General features: G+C 50.6%; 1 pseudogene across 1 annotated transcript in view; it reads left to right on the top strand.

Annotated features, from left to right (window-relative positions):
- Positions 1-14833: 14833 nt before the first annotated feature.
- The window catches only part of LOC311115864 (tetraspanin-2-like), an 8410-nt pseudogene continuing 5743 nt past the window's right edge, over positions 14834-17500 (top strand). Inside the window, exons 1-2 of the transcript in view lie at positions 14834-14927; positions 15920-15990. The product of the transcript in view is annotated as a tetraspanin-2-like (transcript). The remainder of the gene's footprint in view (positions 14928-15919; positions 15991-17500) is intronic.

Below are 17500 nucleotides of genomic sequence, written 5' to 3'. Positions count from 1 at the left end.
CACCCCTCCCAGCCCTATTGACACCCCTCCCAGCCCTACTGACACCCCTCCCAGCCCTACTGACACCCCTCCCAGCCTCACCGACACCCCTCCCAGCCCTACTGACACCCCTCCCAGCCCTACTGACACCCCTCCCAGCCCTACTGACACCCCTCCCAGCCCTATTGACACCCCTCCCAGCCCTACTGACACCCCTCCCAGCCCTACTGACACCCCTCCCAGCCTCACCGACACCCCTCCCAGCCCTACTGACACCCCTCCCAGCCTCACCGACACCCCTCCCAGCCCTATTGACACTCCTCCCAGCCCACCGACACCCCTCCCAGCCCTATTGACACCCCTCCCAGCCCTATTGACACCCCTCCCAGCCCTACTGACACCCCTCCCAGCCCTACTGACACCCCTCCCAGCCCCACTGACACCCCTCCCAGCCCTACTGACACCCCTCCCAGCCCCACTGACACCCCTCCCAGCCCTACTGACACCCCTCCCAGCCCTACTGACACCCCTCCCAGCCTCACCGACACCCCTCCCAGCCCTACTCCCTCCCAGCCTCACCGACACCCCTCCCAGCCCTACTGACACCCCTCCCAGCCCTATTGACACCCCTCCCAGCCCCTTTGACACCCCTCCCAGCCCTACTGACACCCCTCCCAGCCCCACTGACACCCCTCCCAGCCCTACTGACACCCCTCCCAGCCCTATTGACACCCCTCCCAGCCCTACTGACACCCCTCCCAGCCTCACCGACACCCCTCCCAGCCCTATTGACACTCCTCCCAGCCCACCGACACCCCTCCCAGCCCTATTGACACCCCTCCCAGCCCTATTGACACCCCTCCCAGCCCTACTGACACCCCTCCCAGCCCTACTGACACCCCTCCCAGCCCCACTGACACCCCTCCCAGCCCTACTGACACCCCTCCCAGCCCCACTGACACCCCTCCCAGCCCTACTGACACCCCTCCCAGCCCTACTGACACCCCTCCCAGCCTCACCGACACCCCTCCCAGCCCTACTGACACCCCTCCCAGCCCTATTGACACCCCTCCCAGCCCCTTTGACACCCCTCCCAGCCCTACTGACACCCCTCCCAGCCCCACTGACACCCCTCCCAGCCCTACTGACACCCCTCCCAGCCCTATTGACACCCCTCCCAGCCCTACTGACACCCCTCCCAGCCCTATTGACACCCCTCCCAGCCCTACTGACACCCCTCCCAGCCCCACTGACACCCCTCCCAGCCCTACTGACACCCCTCCCAGCCCTGTTGACACCCCTCCCAGCCCTATTGACACCCCTGCCAGCCCACTGACACCCCTCCCAGCCCCACTGACACCCCTGCCAGCCCACTGACACCCCTCCCAGCCCCACTGACACCCCTCCCAGCCCCACTGACACCCCTCCCAGCCCTATTGACACCCCTCCCAGCCCTATTGACACCCCTCCCAGCCCCACTGACACCCCTCCCAGCCCTACTGACACCCCTCCCAGCCCTATTGACACCCCTCCCAGCCCACTGACACCCCTCCCAGCCCTATTGACACCCCTCCCAGCCTTATTGACACCCCTCCCAGCCCTATTGACACCCCTCCCAGCCCTACTGACACCCCTCCCAGCCCTATTGACACCCCTCCCAGCCCTATTGACACCCCTCCCAGCCCCACCGACACCCCTCCCAGCCCTATTGACACCCCTCCTAGCCCTATTGACACCCCTCCCAGCCCTATTGACACCCCTCCCAGCCCTACTGACACCCCTCCCAGCCCTAATGACACCCCTCCCAGCCCTATTGACACCCCTCCCAGCCCCACCGACACCCCTCCCAGCCCTATTGACACCCCTCCCAGCCCTACTGACACCCCTCCCAGCCCTATTGACACCCCTCCCAGCCCTACTGACACCCCTCCCAGCCCTACTGACACCCCTCCCAGCCCTACTGACACCCCTCCCAGCCCCACTGACACCCCTCCCAGCCCTACTGACACCCCTCCCAGCCCCACTGACACCCCTCCCAGCCCTATTGACACCCCTCCCAGCCCTACTGACACCCCTCCCAGCCCCACTGACACCCCTCCCAGCCCTATTGACACCCCTCCCAGCCCTATTGACACCCCTCCCAGCCCTACTGACACCCCTCCCAGCCCTATTGACACCCCTCCCAGCCCCACCGACACCCCTCCCAGCCCTATTGACACCCCTCCCAGCCCTACTGACACCCCTCCCAGCCCTATTGACACCCCTCCCAGCCCTACTGACACCCCTCCCAGCCCTATTGACACCCCTCCCAGCCCTATTGACACCCCTCCCAGCCCTACTGACACCCCTCCCAGCCCTATTGACACCCCTCCCAGCCCTACTGACACCCCTCCCAGCCCTATTGACACCCCTCCCAGCCCCACCGACACCCCTCCCAGCCCTATTGACACCCCTCCCAGCCCTATTGACACCCCTCCCAGCCCTATTGACACCCCTCCCAGCCCTACTGACACCCCTCCCAGCCCTACTGACACCCCTCCCAGCCCTATTGACACCCCTCCCAGCCCCACTGACACCCCTCCCAGCCCTACTGACACCCCTCCCAGCCCCACTGACACCCCTCCCAGCCCTATTGACACCCCTCCCAGCCCTACTGACACCCCTCCCAGCCCTACTGACACCCCTCCCAGCCCCACTGACACCCCTCCCAGCCCTATTGACACCCCTCCCAGCCCTATTGACACCCCTCCCAGCCCTACTGACACCCCTCCCAGCCATATTGACACCCCTCCCAGCCCCACCGACACCCCTCCCAGCCCTATTGACACCCCTCCCAGCCCTACTGACACCCCTCCCAGCCCTATTGACACCCCTCCCAGCCCTACTGACACCCCTCCCAGCCCTACTGACACCCCTCCCAGCCCTACTGACACCCCTCCCAGCCCCACTGACACCCCTCCCAGCCCTACTGACACCCCTCCCAGCCCCACTGACACCCCTCCCAGCCCTATTGACACCCTTCCCAGCCCTACTGACACCCCTCCCAGCCCTACTGACACCCCTCCCAGCCCCACTGACACCCCTCCCAGCCCTATTGACACCCCTCCCAGCCCTATTGACACCCCTCCCAGCCCTACTGACACCCCTCCCAGCCCTATTGACACCCCTCCCAGCCCTACTGACACCCCTCCCAGCCATACTGACACCCCCTGTGCCTTAAGGCTTAGACACACCAATAGTGGTTTCCGGGTTGAGAGTACTTGGCACCTCTGAACAGAGTGCCGGCCTTAACTTGCAAACCGATTTCACATGTAGAATCGTGTGACAATGTAGGCAGTCAAATGTCCACCAGCGGGTGGTCCCTAAAACACAAACGGTAGATCAACATGTTCCATTGGTTCTGGGTCCATTCCCCAAGTCAGATCCCCCACTGGGTCCATGTTGTAGATATTATGTGATATGATAGTTGGAGTCTAACTATAGATGCAGGCTAACTACAGATGCAGGCTAACTATAGATGCAGGCTAACTACAGATGCAGGGTAACTGCAGATGCAGGTTAACTGCAGATGCAGGCTAATCGCAGATGCAGGCTAACCGCAGATGCAGGCTAACCACAGATGCAGGCTAACTACAGATGCAGGCTAACCACAGATGCAGGCTAACTACAGATGCAGGCTAACTACAGATGCAGGCTAACTACAGATGCAGGCTAACTACAGATGCAGGCTAACCACAGATGCAGGCTAACTACAGATGCAGGCTAACTACAGATGCAGGCTAACTACAGATGCAGGCTAACTACAGATGCAGGCTAACTACAGATGCAGGCTAACTACAGATGTAGGCTAACTACAGATGCAGGCTAACTATAGATGCAGGCTAACTACAGATGCAGGCTAACTACAGATGCAGGCTAACTACAGATGCAGGCTAACTACAAATGCAGGCTAACTACAGATGCAGGCTAACTATAGATGCAGGCTAACTACAGATGCAGGCTAACTATAGATGCAGGCTAACTACAGATGCAGGCTAACTATAGATGTAGGCTAACTACAGATGCAGGCTAACTACAGATGCAGGTTTGCAGTAGGTGTACTGTAGTAGTAGTAGACACTGGCACGTCTCAAATCATACCCTATCCCCTACATTGTGCACTACTTTTGAACAGAGGGTAGTGCACAGGGAGTGAGCTGGTTTTGTAAGGAGTATGGTCGCATCCAAAATGGCACCCTATTCCCTATGAAGTGGCACCCTATTCCCTATAAAATGGCACCCTATTCCCTATGAAGTGGCACCCTATTCCCTATAAAATGGCACCCTATTCCCTATAAAATGGCACCCTATTCCCTATAAAATGGCACCCTATTCCCTATAAAATGGCACCCTATTCCCTATAAAATGGCACCCTATTCCCTATAAAATGGCACCCTATTCCCTATGAAGTGGCACCCTATTCCCTATAAAATGGCACCCTATTCCCTATAAAATGGCACCCTATTCCCTATGAAGTGGCACCCTATTCCCTATAAAATGGCACCCTATTCCCTATGAAGTGGCACCCTATTCCCTATAAAATGGCACCCTATTCCCTATAAAATGGCACCCTATTCCCTATAAAATGGCACCCTATTCCCTATGAAATGGCACCCTATTCCCTATAAAATGGCACCCTATTCCCTATAAAATGGCACCCTATTCCCTATAAAATGGCACCCTATTCCCTATAAAATGGCACCCTATTCCCTATAAAATGGCACCCTATTCCCTATAAAATGGCACCCTATTCCCTATAAAATGGCACCCTATTCCCTATGAAGTGGCACCCTATTCCCTATGAAGTGGCACCCTATTCCCTATAAAATGGCACCCTATTCCCTATGAAGTGCACTTGTTACACTAGCCGTAGAGCCCTGCTCAGAATCTGTAAGTGGCTCTGGATGAGAGCGTCCGCTAACAGACCCATAGTCGTCATGACAACGCTGTTCCAGAGCCAGCACACTCTCTTCAGGTGCCTTTCTTCTTTTCTACCGCAAAACAAACATATCAAACAACCAATCTGTGGCCAGAAGCAACGTTTTTTAACAATACCAAACCTGCCCATCAACTAGATTCCTGTACATAATACTGTAAGGATTTAGAAGACTTCTTTAGAGGTGGATGTGTTGTTCTACGGTCCTGCAAGGAGCACTAGTGATCTGGCTGTTGTCTGGCTGCCGCATTCCAGATGTTGCATTACATCAACCAATCGTTACCTGCTATGTCATAGACTGAGAAGTCGGGCATCAGATTGCTATATAACATGATGTGGTTTAGCTGATATGTTAAACACCTATCCAGGCGTTGTGAGATTTGGTCATGTGGTCAGTCTGAATGTCACCTTCGTTTAAAGACGGGTCGGACCAAGGCGCAGCGTGATATGCGTACATGTTTATTTACGATAAACACACGACAAAACAACAAAGGTAACGGAACGTGAAGTCCGAAAGGTACAACACAACAAACCTTACACGGAACGAGAACCCACAACTAGACAGTGCCAAAAGGCTGCCTAAGTATGATTCCCAATCAGAGACAACGAGCGACAGCTGCCTCTGATTGGGAACCACACCGGCCAACATAGAAATACAAATCTAGAATATTCACACCCTGACCAAACTAGCTAGAGTTCTGTAGGCCAGGGCGTGACACTGAAACATGGCCATTATGACCGCTAGCCCAAGCCAGGTCACTAAACTCCTCCCTGTGAAGGAGAACAAAGTATTTTTGTAATGTATCTTATTCCCTAAAGACCTGTTACAGTCCCGCTGTATGTGATTGTGTGTTAATGTATTTTATTTTATTTTAATGTCTGATGTAATTTGGGTTCTGATGGTTTTCCGAGCCGCTCAGAAAGATAGATGTTCTGTTCAACTAATAAACTTTTAAAAGTTTTACCCAGTTCTTCCTGTCTCGCTACTTCCTATGCGTTCCTTTCGAAACTGTTTTACCAGAATGCAACTCTACATCATCAGAAGTCAAACACAAACACACAGTCTTGTATAACTAACCTTGTGGGGGGACACAATTCAGTCCCATTCAAAATCCTATTTTCCCTAACCCTAAACCTTAACCTAACCTCAACCCGAAACCCTAGCTCCTAACCCTAAAACTAACCCTAGCTCCTAACCCTAAAACTAACCCTAGCTCCTAACCCTAAAACTAACCCTAGCTCCTAACCCTAAAACTAACCCTAGCTCCTAACCCTAAAACTAACCCTAGCTCCTAACCCTAAAACTAACCCTAACTCCTAACCCTAAAACTAACCCTAGCTCCTAACCCTAACACTAAATGTAACGTTGTCCTTAAACTGCCTAGAAATAGCATTTGACCTTGTGGGGACTAACAAAATGTCCCCAGTTGGTCAAATGTGTGTTTGTTTACTATTCTTGTGGGGACATCTGGTATATTTAAACACATCCACCATATCAATCAGTTCTCATGATAGTCAGGCATTACTATTAGTAATCTGGGTAGAAGAAGCCTTCTGTGATCGACCATACTGTAGAGAGACTACGGTTAGAGCAGCTGACGGTTAGAGCATTCAGTCAGCAGGGTTAGCGGGTTAGGAGGACCAGTCAGTCAGCAGGGTTAGCGGGTTAGGAGGACCAGTCAGTCAGCAGGGTTAGCGGGTTAGGAGGACCAGTCAGTCAGCAGGGTTAGCGGGTTAGGAGGACCAGTCAGTCAGCAGGGTTAGCGGGTTAGGAGGACCAGTCAGTCAGCAGGGTTAGCGGGTTAGGAGGACCAGTCAGTCAGCAGGGTTAGCGGGTTAGGAGGACCAGTCAGTCAGCAGGGTTAGCGGGTTAGGAGGACCAGTCAGTCAGCAGGGTTAGCGGGTTAGGAGGACCAGTCAGTCAGCAGGGTTAGCGGGTTAGGAGGACCAGTCAGTCAGCAGGGTTAGCGGGTTAGGAGGACCAGTCAGTAAGCAGGATTACTGTGTTACGACCAATCAGTCAGACGGTCAGTAGGGTTAGTGTTTTAGGACCAGTCAGTCAGTAGGGTTAGTGTGTTAGGACAAGTCAGTCAGCAGGGTTAGTGTGTTAGGAGGACCAGTCAGTCAGCAGGGTTAGTGTGTTAGGACCAGTCAGTCAGTAGGGTTAGTGTGTTAGGACCAGTCAGTCAGCAGGGTTAGTGTGTTAGGAGGACCAGTCAGTCAGTCAGCAGGGTTAGTGTGTTAGGACCAGTCAGTCAGCAGGGTTAGTGTGTTAGGACCAGTCAGTCAGCAGGGTTAGTGTGTTAGGAGGACCAGTCAGTCAGCAGGGTTAGTGTGTTAGGACCAGTCAGTCAGTAGGGTTAGTGTGTTAGGAGGACCAGTCAGTCAGTAGGGTTAGTGTGTTAGGAGGACCAGTCAGTCAGCAGGGTTAGTGTGTTAGGAGGACCAGTCAGTCAGCAGGGTTAGTGTGTTAGAACCAGTCAGTCAGCAGGGTTAGTGTGTTTGGACCAGTCAGTCAGCAGGGTTAGTGTGTTAGGAGGACCAGTCAGTCAGTAGGGTTAGTGTGTTAGGACCAGTCAGTCAGTAGGGTTAGTGTGTTAGGACCAGTCAGTCAGTAGGGTTAGTGTGTTAGGAGGACCAGTCAGTCAGCAGGGTTAGTGTATTAGGAGGACCAGTCAGTCAGTAGGGTTAGTGTTTTAGGACCAGTCAGTCAGTAGGGTTAGTGTGTTAGGAGGACCAGTCAGTCAGCAGGGTTAGTGTGTTAGGACCAGTCAGTCAGCAGGGTTAGTGTGTTAGGAGGACCAGTCAGTCAGCAGGGTTAGTGTGTTAGGAGGACCAGTCAGTCAGTAGGGTTAGTGTATTAGGAGGACCAGTCAGTCAGTAGGGTTAGTGTTTTAGGACCAGTCAGTCAGTAGGGTTAGTGTGTTAGGACCAGTCAGTCAGTAGGGTTAGTGTGTTAGGAGGACCAGTCAGTCAGTAGGGTTAGTGTGTTAGGACCAGTCAGTCAGCAGGGTTAGTGTGTTAGGAGGACCAGTCAGTCAGTAGGGTTAGTGTGTTAGGAGGACCAGTCAGTCAGTCAGTAGGGTTAGTGTGTTAGGAGGACCAGTCAGTCAGCAGGGTTAGTGTGTTAGGACCAGTCAGTCAGCAGGGTTAGTGTGTTAGGAGGACCAGTCAGTCAGCAGGGTTAGTGTGTTAGGAGGACCAGTCAGTCAGCAGGGTTAGTGTGTTAGGAGGACCAGTCAGTCAGCAGGGTTAGTGTGTTAGGAGGACCAGTCAGTCAGCAGGGTTAGTGTGTTAGGAGGACCAGTCAGTCAGTCAGTAGGGTTAGTGTGTTAGGACCAGTCAGTCAGCAGGGTTAGTGTGATAGGACCAGTCAGTCAGCAGGGTTAGTGTGTTAGGAGGACCAGTCAGTCAGCAGGGTTAGTGTGTTAGGAGGACCAGTCAGTCAGCAGGGTTAGTGTGTTAGGAGGACCAGTCAGTCAGTCAGTAGGGTTAGTGTGTTAGGACCAGTCAGTCAGCAGGGTTAGTGTGTTAGGAGGACCAGTCAGTCAGCAGGGTTAGTGTGTTAGGAGGACCAGTCAGTCAGCAGGGTTAGTGTGTTAGGACCAGTCAGTCAGCAGGGTTAGTGTGTTAGGAGGACCAGTCAGTCAGCAGGGTTAGTGTGTTAGGAGGACCAGTCAGTCAGCAGGGTTAGTGTGTTAGGAGGACCAGTCAGTCAGTCAGTAGGGTTAGTGTGTTAGGAGGACCAGTCAGTCAGCAGGGTTAGTGTGTTAGGAGGACCAGTCAGTCAGCAGGGTTACTGTATTAGGAGGACCAGTCAGTCAGCAGGGTTAGTGTGTTAGGAGGACCAGTCAGTCAGTAGGGTTAGTGTGTTAGGAGGACCAGTCAGTCAGCAGGGTTAGTGTGTTAGGAGGACCAGTCAGTCAGCAGGGTTAGTGTGTTAGGAGGACCAGTCAGTCAGCAGGGTTAGTGTGTTAGGAGGACCAGTCAGTCAGCAGGGTTAGTGTTTTAGGAGGACCAGTCAGTCAGCAGGGTTAGTGTGTTAGGAGGACCAGTCAGTCAGTAGGGTTAGTGTGTTAGGAGGACCAGTCAGTCAGCAGGGTTAGTGTGTTAGGAGGACCAGTCAGTCAGTAGGGTTAGTGTGTTAGGAGGACCAGTCAGTCAGCAGGGTTAGTGTATTAGGAGGACCAGTCAGTCAGCAGGATTAGTGTGTTTTAGGAGGACCAGTCAGTCAGCAGGGTTAGTGTGTTAGGACCAGTCAGTCAGCAGGGTTAGTGTGTTAGGACCAGTCAGTCAGCAGGGTTAGTGTGTTAGGAGGACCAGTCAGTCAGTAGGGTTAGTGTGTTAGGAGGACCAGTCAGTCAGTCAGTAGGGTTAGTGTGTTAGGAGGACCAGTCAGTCAGCAGGGTTAGTGTGTTAGGAGGACCAGTCAGTCAGCAGGGTTAGTGTGTTAGGAGGACCAGTCAGTCAGTAGGGTTAGTGTGTTAGGAGGACCAGTCAGTCAGTCAGTAGGGTTAATGTGTTAGGACCAGTCAGTCAGTAGGGTTAGTGTGTTAGGACCAGTCAGTCAGCAGGGTTAGTGTGTTAGGACCAGTCAGTCAGCAGGGTTAGTGTGTTAGGAGGACCAGTCAGTCAGCAGGGTTAGTGTGTTAGGAGGACCAGTCAGTCAGTAGGGTTAGTGTGTTAGGAGGACCAGTCAGTCAGCAGGGTTAGTGTGTTAGGAGGACCAGTCAGTCAGTAGGGTTAGTGTGTTAGGATCAGTCAGTCAGTAGGGTTAGTGTGTTAGGAGGACCAGTCAGTCAGCAGGGTTAGTGTGTTAGGAGGACCAGTCAGTCAGCAGGGTTAGTGTGTTAGGATCAGTCAGTCAGTTGGGTTAGTGTGTTAGGAGGACCAGTCAGTCAGTAGGGTTAGTGTGTTAGGAGGACCAGTCAGTCAGTAGGGTTAGTGTGTTAGGAGGACCAGTCAGTCAGCAGGGTTAGTGTGTTAGGATCAGTCAGTCAGTAGGGTTAGTGTGTTAGGAGGACCAGTCAGTCAGCAGGGTTAGTGTGTTAGGATCAGTCAGTCAGTAGGGTTAGTGTGTTAGGAGGACCAGTCAGTCAGTAGGGTTAGTGTGTTAGGACCAGTCAGTCAGTAGGGTTAGTGTGTTAGGACCAGTCAGTCAGCAGGGTTAGTGTGTTAGGAGGACCAGTCAGTCAGTAGGGTTAGTGTGTTAGGAGGACCAGTCAGTCAGCAGGGTTAGTGTGTTAGGAGGACCAGTCAGTCAGCAGGGTTAGTGTGTTAGGACCAGTCAGTCAGCAGGGTTAGTGTGTTAGGAGGACCAGTCAGTCAGCAGGGTTAGTGTGTTAGGATCAGTCAGTCAGTAGGGTTAGTGTGTTAGGAGGACCAGTCAGTCAGTAGGGTTAGTGTGTTAGGAGGACCAGTCAGTCAGTAGGGTTAGTGTGTTAGGAGGACCAGTCAGTCAGCAGGGTTAGTGTGTTAGGAGGACCAGTCAGTCAGCAGGGTTAGTGTGTTAGGAGGACCAGTCAGTCAGCAGGGTTAGTGTGTTAGGAGGACCAGTCAGTCAGCAGGGTTAGTGTGTTTGGACCAGTCAGTCAGTCAGCAGGGTTAGTGTGTTAGGACCAGTCATTCCACCCCGAAGAGCACGACCTAGACGCCGGTTTCCGCCTGACGTGCTTCTCAGATCTGAAGGGATGAGGGTGTAAGGTCCCGCAGGAGGCTCTGCTCAAACTCCTGGCGGGACTGGAGCCCCACCGGCCGGGGGAAGCTGGGGACCAAGGCTCTGTATTCGGACAACTCGCTCCCAACACCCCCGCAGGTTCCCGGCTAGGTAGGGTTATTTAACACCCCCACAGGTTCCCGGCTAGGTAGGGTTATTTAACACCCCCACAGGTTCCCGGCTAGGTAGGGTTATTTAACACCCCCACAGGTTCCCGGCTAGGTAGGGTTATTTAACACCCCCACAGGTTCCCGGCTAGGTAGGGTTATTTAACACCCCCACAGGTTCCCGGCTAGGTAGGGTTATTTAACACCCCCGCAGGTTCCCGGCTAGGTAGGGTTATTTAACACCCCCACAGGTTCCCGGCTAGGTAGGGTTATTTAACACCCCCACAGGTTCCCGGCTAGGTAGGGTTATTTAACACCCCCACAGGTTCCCGGCTAGGTAGGGTTATTTAACACCCCCACAGGTTCCCGGCAAGGTAGGGTTATTTAACACCCCCACAGGTTCCCGGCTAGGTAGGGTTATTTAACACCCCCACAGGTTCCCGGCTAGGTAGGGTTATTTAACACCCCCACAGGTTCCCGGCTAGGTAGGGTTATTTAACACCCCCGCAGGTTCCCGGCTAGGTAGGGTTATTTAACACCCCCGCAGGTTCCCGGCTAGGTAGGGTTATTTAACTCGGTACAGTAGCCAACTAGCTTTTTAACGTATATCATTTCGTTCTAGCTACGTTTGTACGTGTACTTGCTACATTGGCAAGCTAGCTAATGTAGCTAGATTTTTTATTAGCTAACTAACGTTCATTGGCTAAGATAGCCGTGCAGACATAATTTTAAAAAATTGTTGTTGACATTTTAGTCATTTAGCAGACACTCTTATCCAGAGCGACTTACAGTTCGTGAGTGCATACATTTTCATACTGCCCCCCTGTGGGAAACGACCCCACAACCCTGGCGTTGCAAGCGCCATGCTCTACCAACTGAGCTACAGGGGGGCCAATGGCTTGCTATGAGGATCACTATGGAAATACTTTTTTAAACGTGCTTGTGTCATACTCGATGATTTTAATGGCATGTATGCACGTGGTTGAATTGTGTTTAAAATGGCCAAATAAATCAAATATAAAAATGTCCCTTCTCTTGCTAGCCAGTCAGCTAACAGTACTGGATCTGCAATTAGCGTGTATGCTAGCTGAAGTTAGCTAGGCTTGTCAGCGCCTTCTATTTCAGCATCTCTGTTGCAGGGCTTGCCTGGAAACTCGACGTTGAATTGCTTGCATTCAATTCTATGTCGGGCAGAAATGAACGTTTGAGTCAGGAAAGTTTCCTCTCACGACCTCTACAAGCCAGAATGTTGAATAAAATGTTTGTTTTTTAACGTACCTTACCGGTTGTCCATGCAGTTGGGCCTTCTGTAATTATACACAGGGAAGTATAATGACTAATTACGTCAACTTTTCTAAGCGGCGGTAAAGTCAGTTCATTCAGCTTTCTATCGCCTGAAGTATGCGCAGAACCATGTGATAGAAATCTGAATGCACTACCAGCGCTTTGAAAAGTTTATGTATTTATGCTTTCCTGTGGATATATTGTCTCGTATTACTACAGACAACCGGTAAAGGAAGTTAAAATGTGGTTGTATTAAACATTCTGGCTTGTAGAGGTGGTGAGAGGAAACTTTCCTGATGCATATGCTCATTTCTGCACGATGTAGTATTCAATGCAATTCATCGACAGATTTCCAGGCAACTGCAAGGCCTTAAATAACCTTTCCAGTTGACTGTTTATCACTCAGTTGTAGTTACCCAATGCTAGCTGCTGTTAGTAAATTAATAACGTTAGTTAGGTCCACACGGTTATAAAGGTGCCCAGGAATGATGCTGAAAGCTCCTTACTGAGAGGGGGGGGGGGTGTTGTCTCATTCATCATTCAATGAATCATTGCATACCAGGGTAGCTTGAACATTGCTAAACTCTGTGGGTGCTGTGCAGGTATGGGCATGGACTCCTGTGTGATTCCTCTGAGACACGGAGGCCTCTCATTGGTCCAAACTACAGACTTCTTCTACCCTCTGGTGGAGGACCCCTACATGATGGTGAGTTCTAACCCCTGACCTTTAACCCCTCAACTTCAACCTCTAGTAGAGGACCCCTATACAATGGGGGAGTTCTATTCTGACCCTAAACACCTCACCTTTCTCAGGGCAAGATGTATGCTTTTTGCTCTGTTACATCTCAATCCTCTCTCTCTCTCTCTTCCCCCGTCTCTCTCTCCAGGGAAGGATAGCGTGCGCTAATGTCCTCAGTGATCTCTATGCTATGGGCATCACAGAGTGTGACAACATGCTGATGCTACTCAGTGTCAGCCAGAAGATATCTGAGAAGGTAGGTAACCTCATGCTCTCTGTGTGTGTAGTTGAAGTAGCTAGCAGGGTGACTGGTGGGGCTTCAGAACAAAAAACAAAAATTCATGAACCCACTCATCTCCAATTTGTCAGACTTGGACTGTTCCATGTGAAGCAACCTGTCTGTAGCACGTGTGTGTTTTTGTGTGCGTCAGACGTGCATGTGTTCCTGGAGTTATGCCCAGTCAGTCTAACCTGCAGAACAGGAAGCTAGTTGGCCGTGATGAAATGATAACCGTGTGTGTGAGCTAGTTGGCCGTGATGAAATGATAACCGTGTGTGTGAGCTAGTTGGCCGTGATGAAATGATAACCGTGTGTGTGAGCTAGTTGGCCGTGATGAAATGATAACCGTGTGTGTGTGCTAGTTGGCCGTGATGAAATGATAACCGTGTGTGTGAGCTAGTTGGCCGTGATGAAATGATAACCGTGTGTGTGTGCTAGTTGGCCGTGATGAAATGATAACCGTGTGTGTGTGCAGGAGCGTGAGCGTGTGATGAAATGATAACCGTGTGTGTGTGCAGGAGCGTGAGCGTGTGATGAAATGATAACCGTGTGTGTGTGCTAGTTGGCCGTGATGAAATGATAACCGTGTGTGTGAGCTAGTTGGCCGTGATGAAATGATAACCGTGTGTGTGAGCTAGTTGGCCGTGATGAAATGATAACCGTGTGTGTGTGTGCTAGTTGGCCGTGATGAAATGATTACCGTGTGTGTGTGCTAGTTGGCCGTGATGAAATGATAACCGTGTGTGTGAGCTAGTTGGCCGTGATGAAATGATAACCGTGTGTGTGAGCTAGTTGGCCGTGATGAAATGATAACCGTGTGTGTGTGTGCTAGTTGGCCGTGATGAAATGATAACCGTGTGTGTGTGAGCTAGTTGGCCGTGATGAAATGATAACCGTGTGTGTGAGCTAGTTGGCCGTGATGAAATGATAACCGTGTGTGTGAGCTAGTTGGCCGTGATGAAATGATAACCGTGTGTGTGAGCTAGTTGGCCGTGATGAAATGATAACCGTGTGTGTGTGCTAGTTGGCCGTGATGAAATGATAACCGTGTGTGTGCTAGTTGGCCGTGATGAAATGATAACTGTGTGTGAGCTAGTTGGCCGTGATGAAATGATAACCGTGTGTGTGAGCTAGTTGGCCGTGATGAAATGATAACCGTGTGTGTGTGTGCTAGTTGGCCGTGATGAAATGATAACCGTGTGTGTGTGCTAGTTGGCCGTGATTAAATGATAACCGTGTGTGTGAGCTAGTTGGCCGTGATGAAATGATAACCGTGTGTGTGAGCTAGTTGGCCGTGATGAAATGATAACCGTGTGTGTGAGCTAGTTGGCCGTGATGAAATGATAACCGTGTGTGTGTGTGCTAGTTGGCCGTGATGAAATGATAACCGTGTGTGTGTGCTAGTTGGCCGTGATGAAATGATAACCGTGTGTGTGAGCTAGTTGGCCGTGATGAAATGATAACCGTGTGTGTGAGCTAGTTGGCCGTGATGAAATGATAACCGTGTGTGTGAGCTAGTTGGCCGTGATGAAATGATAACCGTGTGTGTGTGCTAGTTGGCCGTGATGAAATGATAACCGTGTGTGTGTGCTAGTTGGCCGTGATGAAATGATAACCGTGTGTGTGAGCTAGTTGGCCGTGATGAAATGATAACCGTGTGTGTGTGCTAGTTGGCCGTGATGAAATGATAACCGTGTGTGTGAGCTAGTTGGCCGTGATGAAATGATAACCGTGTGTGTGAGCGTGAGCGTGTGATGCCTCTGATGATCCGTCGTTTCCGTGATGCGGCGGAGGAGGGGCGGGACTTCTGTGACTGGCGGCCAGACGGTGGTCAACCCCTGGATCATCGTAGGGGGCGTGGCCTCGGTTGCTGTGTTGTGATGGGGTCTAGTAGAGCTGTGTTGTGATGGGCCTGGTCTGGTAGAGCTGTGTTGTGATGGGCCTGGTCTGGTAGAGCTGTGTTGTGATGGGACGGGTCTGGTCGTGCTGTCCTGAGGCGGCCCCGTCTGGTCGTGCTGTCCTGAGGCGGGTCTGGTCTGGTAAATCTGTGCTGTGGTGGGCCTGGTCTTGTAGAGCTGTGCTGTAATAAGCCGTGTCTGGCTCTTCTCTCCTGGGGATGGTGGGGGTACTGTTGTTTCAGAAGGTGGGGCAGGGGGGCTCTGCTGCTGGGGTGATGGGTGTGTGGGTCCCTGCCAAGTGTTGCATCCTTTAGGTCCTTAGCAAAGGTTCTGATACTGTCCTGATCAAGGTGTACATTATCGTATAAGTGTTCACATGTCAGAGTGGGGTGGTGAGCCATTCTAACGTTGAGTAGTGAGGCACAGTCCACAGGGATCTGTTGATTTATTTTTTCGATCAACTGTCCTGGGAAGTCTTCTTGGTAGGTGGACACAACTATATTGGTTGTTGGGAACATAGCCTGTGCTCGTTCTGCCACTCTTCTCACTGATACATTTTCACCTTTGGCATGAAGGTCGTTTGTGCCAGTGTGGATGATGATGTTGTCAGGGGGGTCAATCCTGGTCTGACTGAGGAGCTGCATTGCACTGTCAGTTGTAGGACACCAGAACTTATACACCTGGTGTCTAGGGAATAATCTTTCCTGGACTAAGAACTTCCCATTTGAATCAATAAGGATTGCAGTTGTGGGTGACTGTCTGGCTGGAGCAGACTGGGTGGCTGGTTGGTTCTAGTTATCTCTATCTATCTATCTATCTATCTATCTATCTATCTATCTATCTATCTATCTATCTATCTATCTATCTATCTATCTATCTATCTCTCTCTCTCTCTCTCTCTCTCTCTCTCTCTCTCTCTCTCTCTCTCTCTCTGTGTGTATTTTCTGGTGATGTTGGTGGGGTTCTTCGGCTGCTGTGGAGCCGTCAGGGAGTCCCAATGTCTGCTGGGGTCGGTGAGTGGACACAAACACATAAACAATTATTAATTTGGCCAAGCTGAAGCCAGATCAGAAACCACGGAAAGGAATCCTCTAAGGGAGAGAGAGAAATGTACACGATAGTTACCCGGAGGAAAATGATCCATAAAACTTGGTAATTAATTACAAAGACCATAATCCATTGGGCATCTACTAGTCCGATCGATGTTTATTTTACGCCTGCTACGGAAGAGGCAGAAGAATGCGCGATCGTGAGGGGATATAGAGAGCAGCTGTTGCTTCGCGAGGTATCTCTGTCTGAAAATACATGATCTAAGTGATTGATAGTTGGTATTCAGCAGTCATAAAAGTATTCCTTATTTACTTTGAACTAATAAAAGTTGAACTAATAGTGATTTAGTCAGAAAGGCAGCACCTCTACAGAGAGGAGATGATGACTTGGAATGAAATAATAAAGTCATCAAATAAAACCAACGTAATAAACACAACATAAATATTTTATTAAAGTAAATAAATGATGTTTAATAAGTGATGAGCAGTAATGGGCAGCCACTACCATCAAGGGACTTTTATTAATTGTGTTATTCTGTGTTACAGCGTTCAACCCAAATAATCGAAATCGAAAACCATGATTGTATTTGTATAATTTAACGGAAACTGAACCAACCTCAAAAAGCACTAATGCTCAGCACTAATAATTCTTCACGTTTTACCAGTGAACAGTTCAAACAGCAATGCCAATCATTTGATCTCAATCAGTTTACAATTACTGTTTTGCAAGCAAATTAAAGCAGATGGTGTTAACAAACTATTAGCATCTTGGAAGGAATATTTTTCAATCGACGCTGCGTGCGCTGTTGAGTTCTGGCCTCATGAGGAAAATATTCAGCTTCAAATAAGAAATGACTGCGGGGTTTTTGGTTTAACATATTATAGACCTACTATGCTACAGTATGCTATTATATTCCGATCTGTTATGTAAAATACTAATTAATCATTAAGTGATCTTGCGAGACATTGATTCAGCTTTGATCTAACTTTACTAAAGGAGCACCACGGTGAGAAGTGATCATCTTCAACTTGTAATATTAAGGGATGAGTATGTTAAATTGCTTCAATTCAAATCTGGTATTAGGAACAAAAGAGGTCAATACACGTCTTCTAAAATAGACTAGTATTTTAATTAATGCAAAACACTTCAATGGTAAATATGATGTTCGTATATACGGGTCCACTGAAATACCACGCAGGGCACTCAGAGAACTGATCCATTGTTACAGGCTCTTCTTTAAATACCCTGACAGTGATAGTTCCTGCTCCTTGCTGGACCTATCAGAGTAGAGACTGAGCGTGGTTTAGACTTACTCAGCCAATCGTTGGCGCACAGGCTGGTCCCAGTCCCTTGGCGCTTTACCGTTGCACACTGTTGCCAGGCATAAGTTGTTATCATCACAACCTGTAGAGTCAGCACCCATAGACACTGTTCCCCTGTACTCCTTGTACCTACGTCCTTGGACGGTTCACA

Source organism: Coregonus lavaretus (assembly GCF_964263955.1).
Source record: "Coregonus lavaretus genome assembly, contig: HAP1_SCAFFOLD_3951, whole genome shotgun sequence".
NCBI lineage: Eukaryota > Metazoa > Chordata > Actinopteri > Salmoniformes > Salmonidae > Coregonus > Coregonus lavaretus.
This window is presented reverse-complemented; position numbering and strand designations above follow the sequence as displayed.